The 15,159-nt window shown below is 40.3% G+C and overlaps 1 protein-coding gene across 11 annotated transcripts in view; it reads left to right on the forward strand.

The window, feature by feature from the left end:
* Positions 1–15,159, forward strand: part of sipa1l1 (signal-induced proliferation-associated 1 like 1) — a 444,836-nt gene that overhangs the window by 102,501 nt on the left and 327,176 nt on the right. For 9 of the 11 annotated variants that reach the window (XM_063052303.1, XM_063052321.1, XM_063052293.1 and 6 more), the window contains one exon: positions 5,926–6,011. The exons of the other annotated variants lie outside the window; for them this stretch is intronic. The gene's annotated coding sequence lies outside the window, so the exon portion shown is untranslated. The remainder of the gene's footprint in view (positions 1–5,925; positions 6,012–15,159) is intronic. 11 annotated transcript variants of the gene reach the window in all.

Here is a 15,159-nt window from a genome sequence, read left to right on the forward strand (position 1 = left end):
AGGTGATGGAATATGGTACAAAAGGTTTATGGAGAAAGTTAGTTGAGAAGTGGAATTACTGTGTGACCTGATCTGAAGTAGCTTATATAGGAACATAGGAAACTAGTTTTTGGTTAAACCTTAATGAAAGCAGAATTACCAACTCCAGTTTTCAACACAAAGGAACACTATTGTGAACAGAAAACAAGTTGTTTGTCATGAGGGAATTAGTTGCCTGGATTCTAAAGAAGATGTTAATGCATAGCTTTCACAATGCTTCTCAGCTGAAGCTTTTAATTAAATTATTATTCTTTCACATCACTAAGCAATTTTCCCATCATCTCTCAGATCTATAGTAAAACTGGTGTAATTTGGGAAAAAGATTGGTGACCTGCTTGTGCAATTAGGTCCTCGATCTCCTCACTGCAAATCCCAGTCAGTTTGGATTGGCAACGGCATCTCATCCATGATCACCCTCAGTCCAGGTGCACAAAAAGGCTGTGTCCTTGCTCTGCTCACTTTACACTTGTGACTGACTGTGCAGTTAAGCACAGCTCCCAATGCCATTTTCAAGTTTGCTGACAACACCACTGCAGGCTAAGCCAGAGGTGGTGATGAATCAGCATATACGAGGGAGATTGAAAATCTGGCTGAGTGGTGCCATGAAAACGTTCTCTTACTCAATGTCAGCAAAACTAAGGAGCTGATTTTTTTGATTTCAGGAGGAGGAAACCTGAGGTCCATGAGCAAGTACTCATCGGAGAATCAGCTGCTGATCTTCTTCACCACTTCAAATTCTTTGGAGTTATCATTTCAGAGGACCTGCCCTAGGCCCTAGTAAGGGCAATTACATAGAAAGCACCATAGTGCCTCTACTTCCTTAGGAGTATGCGAAGATTCAGTGTGACATCTAAAACTTGGACAAACTTGTATAGATGTGCAGTAGAGATTATATTGACTGGCTGCATTGCAGCCTGGTATGGAGACACCAATGCTCTTAAATGGAATATCCTACAAAAAGTAGTGGACACTGCACAGTCATTCATGGGTAAAGCCCTCCCCACAATTGAGCACGTCTACAATGACTGTTGTTGCAGGAAATTGGCACCCATCACCAGAGACCCCCCTCACGCAGAGCATGCTCTCTTTTCACTTCTGCCATCAGGAATACAGTGCAGGAGCCTCAGGACTCACCACCACCAGATTCAGAAACTGTTATTACCCCTCAGCCATCAGGCTCTTGAACCAAAGGGGATAACTTCACACAACTTCATTTGCCGCATCATTGAAACGCTTCCACAGCCCTTGGACTCACTTTCAAGGACTCTTCATTTCATGTTCTTGATACTTATTGCTTATTTATTCATTATTATTTCTTTTTGTAGTTGCACAGTTTGTTGTCTTTTGCATGCTAGTTGAGTGTCCCATGGGTGCGGTCTTTCATTGATTTAATTATGGTTATTATTCTATTATGAGTTTATTGAATATGCCTGCAACAAAATGAATCTCAGGGTTGTATATGTGACATAGAAAAACCATAGAAACTACAGCACAGAAACAGGCCTTTTGGCCCTTCTTGGCTGTGACAAACATGTATGTACTTTGATAATAAATTTACCTAGAACTTTGATTAGTTTGGAAAGGGGGATTGGTTTGAATGATGACCTGTCGTCATTGAGGAGCAGCCTGATGTTGCCCAGATGGTCCAGAATAGTTTAGAGCCACTGCGATAGTATCCGCTGTTGACCTGTTGTGACAATAGCTAAACAAAAGGTGATCCAGTCATTTCTGAGGCTGGAGTCTTGCCATAACCAACCTCTCATCAATCAAAGCTCTTCATCACAGTCAATATAATTGGTTAGTAGCTGTATTTTGGCTGCACAAATCCTTTCTGTGATTATTGTTACAGGCTTTAGGTCCACTGAATATGGAAAAGCTTATTGCTGTAGGCTGCAGTTTTAGACCTCAGAAATTCTGTGTCTGATTTTCACAATGCCAGTGGGGCTTCCGAACAAATCCTTGGTACTAATTCTCCTTTATAAATAAAAATTCTGATGCTCATTGTTGATAGGTACTTTAGGTACAATTAATTTCATACAACACTTTTTGGAGATTTGAAACATTTTGTTTTCTGTGTAAGTTTAGTGCTTTGGATGCATTCCCAGAAATGAGAACGTTCATGAAATCAGTGTTAAAAAGGAGGCAATACTGTGTTGTTTGTTAAAGTGTGCCTGGAACCTGATGCTTACCTCAGTCCTTTGTGAGTGCTGATCCTGATGCAGCCCTGTGCTCCACATCTGAGTGATGAATGGGTACACTGCTCATGCCAGCATTCACATGCAGCTTTGTCACTCCAAACTGTGGGCTCTGGTGGAGGGTAAGGAACCATTTACCAGAATGCAGCGTGCAGCCCAAATGGATGTCATTTTTAATGTTCAGTGAGTATGTTGAATCAAGAGCAATGTAACAAATTAGTGCTCTTTGGGTGCTTATGTACTTGAATTGAGGGATGTTGTTGCTCAGTCTTGGAATTCTTCCTGTGTTACTGCAGACATCCACCCTGCAAAAACTCATTTCAGGGAGGTCTCAACCGGAAGTCTCAACTCATAGTAGTCTGTGTCAATGAATTTGTTAATTTTGCAAGACATCAGATTCACAAGTGTTTTGTGAGACAGCTGACTTCTGTATACTGTCTTAATGTGCCATGTTCACAATAGCTGCTGTTTTGGTTGATGAGCAGACATAGTTTTTTGCTATTTCTGAATCAGGAAACATTTTCCTGAATAGCTTGCCTGTGTGCTTACACACCTGGAATGGCAGGTTATGCTCAACGATGAAAGATGTAAAGTACACCTCAGCTCTAGTGACCTTCTCTGTCAGACTTTGGTTTTCTGCTGAAAAGAACTGTGAAATACTTGAGCAGCCTTCCCTGCACTTAGCCTCCCTAATATGGTGTGGTTCCAAAAAGAAATAAAAGCATAAGGTGTATCCTTATTACAGGTGTGTGCCACTTAACGTCCATTCGGACAACGCCCGATCGCATGTACGTCTGTAGTCACACAAACACACACACACACACACACACACACACACACACACACACACACACACACACACAGACAGCCTGCAATAGTCGGGATCAGAACTTAATATTTTTACATCGAAATGGGGGATTTTAAATGAGTGATTTAGAAGTTCTGTATCTTCAAGTTCAAGTTTATTGTCATCTGGCTGATTGTCCACAAATGAAACAACCTCTGTCCGGACCATGGTGTAGCCACAATGCATATATCACGCACACCACATAAAACAATATATTACCATATTATTTAATAAAGTGTAATTCAAAATGCATATAAAGAGCGCAGCACAGGTAAACAGTTGGCTGTCCTAATGACGAGACCTCGGTGGGGGCCGGGTTTTTATTAAAATCAGTTTTTCTTCTGAAAATGGCTGCGCTTAAACCCAGCACATCGCGGGCTTCGATGTACCTGTAAGTGGTAGTGTTTCAGGAAAAAAACCCAGAAGAATTTTCTTGCTGCGAGCACGTTATTAAAAAGGTCTTAGTGGGCGATTTTGGAATTTCGCTCCAATTTAAACCCCTCTCTAATCCGCTCTAAGGCGCCAATGCTCCCCACCCATATTGGACAGCCTCATGTAGTCAGGTTGTCACTGCCAACCTTGGGAATTTTTTTGCCAGGCTTTTGTACTTCATCAGCGACAGTTGTCCGGATGATTTCAGCGTCATTACAGACGGCAGTAACTGAACTGATGGAATATGGAAGAGAGAGAGAGAGAGATCGACTGTAAAGCCCGCCCACAGAGAAAACTGATAGGTCTACTTCGCACAGAGAGATCAAGCAGGATTCATTCATTTTCTTTCTTTTTTTTCCCCTCTGCCTCTCTACAAAATCGATTTCCGGGATATTGTATATAATTTGCTAGCATCAGGGAGCCGCTATCAATATGCAGGAGACTCCTGGAACTCCTGGGAGAGGTGAGATGTCTGTTACTGAAGGCCACTCACTAATATGTAGTGAAGCTTAAAGATAGTGCCTTCCCCTGCTTCCAATCAAACAGTAAACTTTAGCATCATCGGTAGAGAACACTGCTATGACCCTTCATAATTTCAGTCAGCCATCAAATTTAACAAGTCCTATTGCTGCATTATGGTTGGTTCTGTAGGAACTTCATCGAAGCTGTTTAAATTAATTTTATGAAAAGAGATTGAAATTGAATATAAACATCCAGGTTCCTTGTTTGGACCTGAAACCACTCTTTAATCGAGACCTGTATTTAATCAACAGAAGCAAGTGCTTCTGCCTGTTTGGTTGTGGCTGGTTTCCAGAAATATCATATGCTGTGGCTTTGTGCTGGGAATGTTAATGTCGTTCATTCTTGTTGACTGATCATTTAAATGTGTGTGTATTGCTATGCATCATTTTGCTTTGTGAATGTTTTGTCCATTCTGTCCTTTCTGATTGAAATAATTAAAATTGAGAAGTAGAGAACATGGTTCACCAAAGATAATAAATGAATAACATGTTGGCTTTTTAATGATATGGTTAGTTGTAGGAAACATAATGTGAATATACATGCAGTGTCCACTTTATTAGGGATACCTGTTAATTCAAATATCTAATCTGCTCATCATGTGGCAGCAACTTGGTGCGTAAAAGCATGCAGACATTCATTGTCAACAGGTTCAGTGTTGTTCTGACCAACTATCAGAATGACATGTGATCAAGTGACTGATTGTGGAATGATTGTTGGTGCCAAACAGGGTGGTTTCAATATCTCAAACTACTGATCCCCTGTGATTTTTTTTCATGCACAACAGTTAGATATGCATGTTTATCTCCTGGCTCCCTTGTTTTCCTTTCAATTAGTTGTTATGTTTTGGAGTTACAAACTAAAAGTGTTCTTTTCGACAGCACTTCAGTGAGACCCTCTCACACTGCTCCCCCTCTGTGATCTTTGCTGCCCCCAACCAAGAATAATAATCTCCGCTCCATCTGCCAAACACAAAATTTCCTGGTGGCCAATCACTTTAATACTGATTCCCATTCCATTCTGGCATGTCAGTCCATGGCCTCTTCCTGTGTAATGATGAAGTCACCATAAGGAGGAGCAACACCTTGTGTTCCATCTCGGTAGCCTCCAACCTGATGGCATGAGTATTGATTTCTCCTTTTGGTGAAAAATATTTTCCCTCCAAGTCCCCTCTTCCATCCCCCACTCTGACCTCTGATTTCTTTTCACCTGCCTTTCCCCTGAGTCCTTCCCCTCCTCCTTCCCTTTCTCCTATGGTTCACTGTCAGATTCCTTCCTCTCCAGCCCTTTATCTCTCCTACCATCCTCCTTCCCTCTTCCACCTTTTTTTTCTAGAATCTTTTCCATTTCTTTCCCGTTCTAAAGAAGGGCCTTGGCCTGAAAGGTTGACTATACATTTCCATGGATGCTGTATGAACTGCTGAGTTCCTCCAGAATTTTGTGTGTTTTAGTTAGTAATAAAATTTTTTTAGCCATTCTAGTAATTAACCAAGATTTCATCATTTCCAAAGAATACACAATTATTGTTTACTATACACTGTTTATAGTCCAAATGTACCACTGAATAGGATAGACCAGGTAGTTCTATTTACATTATTCAATCCACTTAATCATTGTCCTTCGGCAGTCTACAGACCACACCCCCCCATCCCCCAGCCTATTCATTAGCAACTTTTTACATAACTGTTACAAAAGCCATTTGAGTGTAGTTTGACCTACAATGATAATAAACCTGTAACTGAATTTTCTACTAACCTAATTTTCTTAAATGTTGAATTTGTTCATACTCTGAAATAATAGTTGCGGAGCCTTTGACAACTTGAGATGTTACTGATTGCTGAACTAGAATTAAACCAGTGAATTTGTGTTTAAAAGTATATTTTCTTTCCACAGCTACATTTGTCCCGGCAGATGAAGGCTTAAGTCTCTGTGGTGAAACAGTTGATCAACAGAAGTCCTTTGGTGTTTCCCAGTAACACGTAAGACCACCTTGTTTCTGTAGTTCAGTGAATGATTGGCAGTTCAATAGCTGAAAGCTCATGAGGGAACAAATGGAAATTTACTGGAATCAAGTGTTCTAAAATATCCTATGGGATGGGATTATATTGCTTTGCAGTTCCAATCAGTCTGTCATCTGAAGGGTGTAATTGATGAATGGAGTTTTGAAATTAGATTTTTTTCCCCCTCATCATAATAGTGAAAGGTTGGAGATCAGGAATCCTGGCTGCTAGTTTTGATGGGTTGTGCTTGTGTGGGAGTTGAGGCTTGGCCTAATTTCTTGCAGGCACAGACTTTATATTTACAACGGTTATTTACTTTATAATGTGATCAAGCATACTGTCGGATATCATGTGGTCAGGATGTAATAAGGGAACTTCCAAGAATGTCTGCAGGACCCTTTCTCAGTCCAGTGTAAGCTTGTAGTGCAGGTTTTCATTGTTCTTGTTGCAGAAACACGAGCAAAGAAAGACTCCTTGCAGATGAGTCTTGCCTTTAAGTCCGCTTTACCTGGCTGTGCTTTAGAGCAGCGCTGCACTCCTTTGCTGGCAACTTTTCCAAGTAAATTAATGAGGACCAAATGAACAATCTAATTTTTCCAAGTTTGTTGGTAATACTGTAGTGATATTAGTTCAATGCAATTCCAATAAAAAAAGTTTGATGGTTTGCTGTATTTCTTCCACTCTTTGTAATGATAATTATGTGTTGTAGGGCAGGGAAAGGCATTTGGAAATAATTGGAAAATACTATTTTCTGAATAACCTGCTGACAGGAACATCCAAACCTCTATTGAGGAAAATCCTTTTATTGATCTAAAGCAAGCAGGTTGAGTTTGTTTGAGCTGTAACCATGGGGAAAAAGACGACCTTTATTTAGTGTGGTTGAAGATTTTAGTTGCAAACTTGAGGCAGCTACACACTCGTCTTCCGAAGGGAGGTGGTGAAGTATGACTAAATCCTAATTTAAATCTTGCAGTTCAACAATTCATTAGCTGCTCCTCAATCTTTCCACTCTGCAAATATGAATGCTGCCTTGTTTGGAAATCTGCAACAGAATGAAAATTAACATTGTGCTTGATGACTGCTTTTGAAGTGAAATTCAGCATGAATGTTTAAATGACTGCACTTTCTGTTGTTCTCTTTCTCCCATTCCTACTTTTGGAAGATCGTTTTATCAAGGGGAGCATTGCAGAATATTGGTTGCCAGCATGAAATTTGGAAAGAATTCCAAGAGTTTATTGGCTTAGTCAGCCTTCAGTATGACAGATATTTTGAATAGAGGATTGAAAATGAGTTGACTAGCTTTGTGAAAATCACAGGACTCCAGTAGTCAGTGTTTTTCTATTTAGTCCCACAGTTTTGATTTCAGAGTAATTTTATTAATTGCATTAGTTCTGCATAATTATAAATGTTTCCACCAGAGCATAAGGAATAGCATGCAACTGGTTTCCATAAGAACACGAGCAATATAGTGTGCAACTGGACAGCAATCTCCAGCTCCAACAACTCATTTTCATCCTTTATTCTGGTGTGATCTGTATGGAGTTGATCAGTAAGCACACGGGTTACCTCCATTTGTTCTGGTTTCATCATACATCCCAAAGATTTGTCAATTAATTAGCTGTGGTAAATTGCTCCTAGAGTGTAGGGAAGTGGTTTTATCTTGTCGAAGGAAATGTAGGGAGAATGAAAGTGGTTTAAGGTAAATTGAGTGATGAATTGCCAGTATGGACTTGATAGGGCAAAGGACTGCATATTCTGTCAGTATTGGTGACTGTAAAGTCTTTCTCAGGAGTTTTTACTTAAGATTGCAGGATTGGCTCTTCGGTTCTTTACTGCACTGCCATTGGAACCATTCTTCTGCGGCAGTAATCACAACAGGAAGACGTATCTGGCCGTGGCCTACTGAAATCTTGCAAAGGACCCGGGTACAACTTTAAGTTTGTTGACTTTGTTGATTTAATGAAGGAATAACAATGCCAAACAACAAAGCTCATGTTGATTTCTGGAAGCATTGAAAGCAGAAAAGGAAAAGTAGAAGAGAATTTGTGATTCTGTAGATACCTTCTTAACTACCAGCCATCTTCAAAGATCTTATGGATTTTGGAAGTGGAGTCACTTTTGAGAAGATGTAAATACAGTAGTTAGTCTGTGGGCAGCCACTCCCCAAAAATGCCACTGTTAAACTGAGAAGATAATTGCCTGTAAATTCCTCTCTGTTTGAATCAGCAGACATATTCTTTAGCATTGGAACAACAAGCAGCTGGAGGAACTCAACAGCTGAGCAGCATCTGTGGGAGGAAGGGAAACGTTGACAGCTCCATTCCTCTCACAGACGCTGCTTGACCTGAAACGTTCCTCCAGCTTATCGTTTGTTGCTCTAGATTCTGGTGTCTGCAGTCTCTTGTGTTGCTGTAGTGTTTGGTGGTGATCGCCTGTTGTACATCCAGAATTTGATCCGACTGGCGTCAAAGGAACTGAATTTCATAAGTGGTATATGGTGAACATCTGGTACAATATGATGTGTTTCACGTTGCTAGTCAGTGATGAATTTGTAGGTTCAGATATCTTAGTGATACGTTGAGAAGGAAAAATGTGAACTGGCCGCACCATGACATCCATTGCATTTCCTTCAAGGATCCGATGTTACCTCACGTCAGAAACATGAGATCACTGACAGTTACAGGAAACCCTCAATACTCCGCATCGAAATGTCAGCCCAGATGTTTGATTTACTGACTATAGCTCGTATTAGAGGTCTCTATTGCATCAATATTGAGAATGTCAGCTCTTCATTTTATTATTTTTTAATCCCTTTATAATCTTAACTGTCTCTATCAGGTCGCTTCTCAAACTTTTCTTGACAAAGGAGAAGTTTTTTTGGCGTGTGCCTGTGTGAGAGTCTGTGCATGATGATGTCTTTTTCATGACTTTTTACAAGGCGCGGAGTGAGAGAGAAACTGTGTGGTGCGCCTCTCCTCACACAGAAATTTTTGCGGTATTTTCCCCTTTGTTTTACGAAGTCGAGTTGTGATCTCAACACTCAACCCGGCACAGATGGAAAGCGTACTCGGGAACCGACCCGACTGGTTTCGAACCCGGGAACCTGCACTCCCGGGTCCGGTGCCGATGTCATGGCGCCACCAGCCGGCCCGACAAAGGAGAAGTTCTAAACTTTTGTAGAACCTTAATTGGACCATATTTGGATTATACGCTTCGTTCTGACCTCTGAATTGATCAAAGTATTTATTGGCATAGGAAAAGGTGCAAGGTAAGACAATAATAGAAATGCAAGTTAAAACTAACTGCAAGGACTAACATTGTTGAAGCTGTTTTCTTCATAAATGTCTAGTGGTGATTTGATGGAGATTTCAGGGTTTTTTCCCCAGCATCTGAATCCGATTTAATGTCACTGGGATATACCATGAAATTTGTTGTTATGCGGTGGCAGTACATTGCTATATGCAATAATAAATAACTGTGAATTACAGTAATAATATAAATATAGCACAAAAAGAGAAAAGTGAGTAGTGAGGTAGTGTTCATGTATTCTATGTCCATTCAGAAATCGGATGGCAGAAGTTATTCCTGAATCGTTGAGTGTGTGCCTCCTCCCTGCTGGTACCAATGAGAAGAGGGCATGTCCAAGGTGATGGGATCCCTCCAGTAAAGTGGATGTTTTCATTTACGATCATGTTCAAAACTAAAGTCTGTAACTCGAAGATTGTTCTTGATGGTCAGTATGTTCCCAGTATGCTGAAGTGCCCATATCTGTGCTTTGCAACACTATGACTCTGTAGTCACAGGAGAATACTACTTTACCCTGAGAGTGGTTGGAAAATGCTAGTTGCTAACCAAAAAATGATAGACTCATCATATAAATGTAATTGCAAAGAAAGCACTACAGCATCTCTACTTCCTCAGGAGTCTGTGGAGATTCGGCATGACAACAAAAACTTAGATAAACCTCTATAGGTATGCAGTGGAAAATGTATTGATTGTCTGGCTGCATTCTGGCCTGGTATGCCTTTGGATGGAAAATCCTATGAAAGCTAGTGGATTCGGCCCATTACATCATGGGTAAAGCCCTCCCAAACATTCAGCACATCTACGTGAAACACTGTTGTTGGAAAGCAGTATCCATCAACAAAGATCCTCACCACCCAGGCCATGCTCTTTTCTCTCTGTTGCCATCAGGTAGAAGGTACAAGCACTTCAGGACTTGCACCACAAAGTTTAAGAACAGTTACTACCTCTCAATCATTAGGCACTTCAACAAAAGAAGATAACTACACTCATCTATTGAGATGTTCCCACAACTGAGGATCTCACTTTATCTTGTTATTTATTGCATTTGCACAGTTTGTTGTCTTCTATGGTCTACTTGCTCTTTCATTGATCCTGTGTATAGTTACTCTTCTGTAGGTTTCCTGAGAATGCCCACAGGAAAAAGAATCTCAGGGATGTTTGTGACGACATATATGTACTCTGATGATAAATTTTGCTGTGAAATTTGTGAAAACTTTTCCAGCTTTGGCCTTTTCAGTCTTAGCCAGCATTTCTGCTATTGTCTTACTTTGTATCTTCTCCTGTAGCTCAAAATTCTTTGAGCAATACAGAGCTCAGAATGAAGAACTTCTCTGTCTAGGAAGGAGAAAGTTGAAAGGTGACCTGATATAGAGACAGTTGTGGCAAATGTCAAAAGTGCTTGAAGGGAAAGCTAAATTTTTGCACCTAAGGGGAGTATCTTAACCTTATTAAAGACTCGAGTAACACCAGAATTGACTGGTTCAGCTGAAAAGCCTTTTTCTATGGTTTGCATTCCATGGATTCAACTGGATATTTTTAGAATATAATATACAAAGACTTGGAGATTGTCTTTTCCCTGTTTAGTAGGTATTTCAACACCTTTTATGCAGTAGATCTGGATCACTTTCACATTACTATTTTGAGCATGCTGCCTCAAGGCATTGTACTTTTCTGTTTAAAGTGAGTTTTTCTAGTTCAGGATGCATAATTTTCACTCCAATAATTTAAGTCTACCTACCTGGGCAACTACTTATTGATAGCTGTGGTCAGCTAGCTGTCAGCTGTGTAGAAATTATAGTTGTCAAAAGGAATTACTTAGTAACTTTGACTCCTACAGTTAGTTCTGGTTAATGTGACATGCAGACAGGAGGGGATTTTGGCAGTTGTCAAGAAAATAGTATTGTTGGAATTTACTGATACACATCCCATTTAGTTGATCAGGCTGGTTGTTTGAAATTATCTTGAAATCCCAGAACCTGTATTAGATTACTGAATCTGCTTTGTTCGGTTGATTCTGTTTATGTATATGCTGATCTTCACCTGTTAGTTCCTGGGAAACTTGATGGATTTTTTATGAATGCTTAGGTGTCTTCCCAACTACCTCAGGACTTCCTAAATCAGCACATGTTCTGCTCCCAATAGTAGTGCATTTTGATTGTGACATAATTGCCCGAAGAAATGCACAGTGATATCAAGACATGGAGATTCTGTTCCGGGACTGCAGAAGATCAGAATGCACCTTTGCCTGAATTAATGTCACAGCAAGATCCATTCTGGTTAGACTAGTGAGGTTAGGGTTACTATTGGGGATAAGGGGGATTTAACAGGAGGTGGTCATAAAAGGTGAGTTTAGCTGTTTACATTACCAGATGCTTCAGGGACAGGGGACTTTGAGCCAAGTCAAAGATGAAAGAGTGATGTGGCGGGAGGGTGTGGTAGAGAACATGAGGTAAAACAGCAGATAGGCTTTGAAACATGCCTCCTAAACTGTCATTTAGGGCTTTCAAAAGATACTTAAGGGAAAAAATAATAATTTGCAAGGATTGGGGGAGAGACCTGGAGAATAGGATTGATGGAGTTACTTTTTTGAAAGCTATGTTGGACAAAATGAGCTTCATCTGTGCCATAGGAATTCTGTGGAACAGTCATTTGCAGCAAATTTGCAGATCTGGAAGTTTACTTATTGCACAGCCAATGGTATGAAAGCAGGAACTTTTCTCATGTTCTGTTGCCAGGGTGTCATCTTGAAGCAATCTCAAACCAAAGAGATGTTTTTATTTGCCCCTGTAACTCTCTCCGTTCTGATCTTAACAATTTTGTAGAGACTGATTTACTCTGAAACCTACACTTGGTTTGGTATAGGTAGAATATGGGTGATGATCGTATATCCATTATTACAAGAGGAGTTTTCTTTACATGTCGGGAAGTGGATACGTGGTTCTGTTAATTTTCTTCTCTTGCTGCTTGGAATTGAAACTGTTAACTGGTACAAATCATTGTGTGTTAGGCATGAAAGAATGCAGGAAACAACCATGTTCCAACCCAGTACTCATGAAGCCTGCAGGCTGCAAGCCCTACACCTTGTGTACAGCATTATAGTTCCAATCATTGCTGCCAGCTTTGCCATTTAAAAAAAAATCTTATCTATTCTTTGGAATTAAGAAGTTGCATAATATGTGAAACATCTGTTTTCTTTTTAACAAACCTGGTAAAGCTGTTGGTATCTTAGACATGAGGTAATGATGTTACTTTTTGGAAATGGTGATAGTGATGGGGTGGGGAGGAAACTAATAGGATTTCAATTCTGTGATTAAGTGAGCTATCAATATTGTAAGAATGTGTTTACAATTCAACTGCAGCAGAATTTATAGTTCTAGTTAAAATGCAGAAGGTTATGTTTGTGCTGGCACAAGATGAGCACAGGAAGATCACTTTGGGCTATGCTCTCGGGAAATATTTCAGAATATTATTTTCAAATCCCAATATCCTCATAAGAGAACGGACTGAAGAATTAGAAGCAAATTATTTTTGCTGTGTGGTCTATTTGTTGAATTCAATTCAGTTTTGATGTTTTTCTTGGATGTGCTATTTCAGGGTGATGGAACTGTTCCAAAGTTCATATTGTTTAAATGAAAAAGTACAGAAATACTTGAACAAAAGGGACATTTGGAGACTGTGATCAACTGTCTTAAATGCAGTAAAATTTTGACTGGGATAGTCATAGGCTATTTTTACTACGTATTAACTATTCTTCAAAAAGTTACTTGCGAGTTTTATTTTTCCATTGGCTAGGGTAAAACTGGCATAATGGGAAATAGTTGCTTTTGCTACTTGCGCTGGCAGCTTGTAACTTTTGAATGCATAACAGGCATCCCTTATAATAGATGATCAAAGGAATTTTCGCCTTTCATCAGGTAATTGATCTTAGCCACAGGATTAGCAACAAACTTCAAAATTGATATTGGTTGGTAGTGTCAAGTTTAAAGGGGAGATAAATTGGTAAGGGTTCTGTTTCCAATTGCTTATTGGACACTTTGCCTATTGCTTGTATGCATTTTCAATTGGTATGTTAGGTTTCCTCTCTCTCTTCCTTGCTGACTAAACAACCTGGTTCACTCCAAGAACAACTTGGCTACTTTAACACAGAAACACGTCACAGGCCATCTAACAATGATGTAATTAAAGAAATGCAAACCTACTTATTTGGCAGAGCAATGAAAGTTCGGTGGAAGAGGTCATGAAAGGAAGTGAGGGAAGTGCAGAAGCAAAGGGATTTGGGGAAGGAAAAGCAGCATAAAATTGTGAGGGGTGTAGACTTGGCCGGCTGGATTAATTGGGTAGATTCTCAAATGCATCAACTGTGATGGGAGTTGTTGAGCGACAGTAGTTGGAGGGCAATAGGAAGGGGAAGGGGCAAGGCCTTGTGAGTTTTTGCTTCCGAGAAATCCTTGAAAATTGGTGGCTGTAATAATGTTTTTTGCATAGTGTAGCTACCTGATTTCCAATTACTTCCACCAGTGCTGACAAATTTGTAATCAGTTACAGCTCTTTCAGATATTTTGGGATTTTTGTGAGCCCCTCAGATCTAACCGAGATTGGGGCTGCATGTATTTGTGTTGTGTAGGATTTCACAAGTTAAGTGGATGCAATATGAATTTTCTGGCCCATTTAATGCTTTGTTTAAAATCCTAGTCTTAGCATAAAACCTAAGTGCTTTCAGTAGAGCAGCGGTCCCCAGCCACCGGGCCATGGACTAGTACCGGGCCACGAGGAAACGATATGAGTCAGCTGCACCTTTCCTCATTCCCTGTCACGCGCACTGTTGAACTTTGACGCACGCGTCATCCATGTCAGCGTGGGAAGAAGATCAACTCCTCGAGCTTGCAGATGACGGCGGGCTGAAAAGTATGTTTGACATAACATCTCTGCTGGCATTCTGGATCAAAGTCAAGGCTAAATATCCCGAGATAGCCATGAAAGCACAGAAAACGTTGCTTCCATTTCCAATATATCTCTGCGATGAATGCAACGAAAACTAAATTGCGAAATAGACTGGACGTAAGGAATCCCCTTCGAGTATTGCTGTCTCCCATCACCCCTCGATGAAACCATCTTGTTGCAGGAAAACAAGCCCAGGGCTCCCACTGATTCAGCGATATTGGTGTGTTGCAATGATTTTATATGTTCGTATGGGGAAAATATGTGCTGTGTGTTTAATATCCAAACGTTACTTAAAATGTTATGATGCTATTGACTTATATAACAATATAACAATTACAGCATAGAAAAAGGCCATGTCTGTCCTGCTAGTCCATGCCGAGCGCTACTCTCACCTAGTCCCATCGACCTGCACTCAGCCCATAACCCTCCATTCCTTTCCTGTCCATATACCTATCCAATTTTTCTTTAATGATAATATAGAACCTGCCTCTATTGCTTCTACTGGAAGTTCATTCAACACTTACTTCAAGCTCCCCGTCCTCCCCTGATAATTGATTTATCACTATATTCATGAGAGGAAAATGTGCGCTGTGTGTTTAATATTAAATTCGTTAGATAAAACCTTTTAGAAACGAAATTGAGTGTATTAGCCACTTATCACCTATATTCCGGTCGTGATTAACCCCTCCCCCCGAACAAAATTGCTAAAACGATTTGTAGGAAAAAAATTGGCACGTACGCGCATGCATATTGGTTCCCGCACAAGGCTTCACGGTCATTGTAGTTTTTCTTGGGGGGAAAAAATGTATTTGACTGCTACTTTTGTCTGTTGCCAACCCTACTCTTAACCCCCCCTGGATCGGCCGGTCCGCAGTGCAAA

Source organism: Mobula hypostoma, chromosome 1, assembly GCF_963921235.1.
Source record: "Mobula hypostoma chromosome 1, sMobHyp1.1, whole genome shotgun sequence".
NCBI classification, from domain to species: Eukaryota; Metazoa; Chordata; class Chondrichthyes; order Myliobatiformes; family Myliobatidae; genus Mobula; species Mobula hypostoma.